Source organism: Morone saxatilis, unplaced genomic scaffold, assembly GCF_004916995.1.
Source record: "Morone saxatilis isolate NCDOM2014 unplaced genomic scaffold, NCSU_SB_2.0 Contig22, whole genome shotgun sequence".
In the NCBI taxonomy this organism is placed as follows: Eukaryota; Metazoa; Chordata; class Actinopteri; family Moronidae; genus Morone; species Morone saxatilis.
Window position 1 is genome coordinate 1,012,931 of NW_023339785.1, and position 775 is coordinate 1,013,705.

The window sequence follows — 775 nt, forward strand, 5'->3', positions numbered from 1 at the left end:
TAGCTGTGGTACATCTTGCTTGTTTTACTGCTGTCTGGCATTCAGAAATGTAAAATGGAACAGTTTCCAATTATTACTTTTTATAAAGTATGAAGTAAACTTCACACTTGTTTTGTATTCTTTGAAATGCAATTTTAAATGTTATTAACCTTAACTTGAAATATTAAGTTAACAACCCTAACTTACTCTTTTGAGTTTTGTTAAATGTAAAAATCTTAGTTGGTATAACTCTAACTTTTAAGTTTTACTAATGAAGAAAAGTAAATTATCTGAACAAAAGATTATTAGTTAGGGTTAAAACACACTTTTGTTTCCAATTGTGGTTAAAGAATCTTTTAGATGTGGATGTTGATGTTTTCTAAAGCTCTGCGTATACCACATTTTTCCTCTGTACAACTTCACTATACTTATTCTCTCGTTCACAGTTTGAAAATTGTGTTCAATTAACACAAATGTAAGTAAGGATAAGTAATGTAAGTATTTGCAACAATGCTTTTGTTAATATGAAGATATGAACCAGTTATCTCACTTTTTGACACCTGCCCATCTGTCCCCCTTTCCCCAGCACTCTCAGTTGTCAACATCAGTGAGGCCTGTTTTGATGCTAAGACATGTTTAAGATGTATCAATGTGCCACATTGTTCATATTCATTTTGAGACTTTAAGATTATCTGTTTAGTATCTTACATAACCCATTATTCAACCCCACCTCACCTTCTTTCTTTCTACCTCCACCCTCTGTCTGTCTGTCCTGTCTGTCTACAAGTCCACCCTC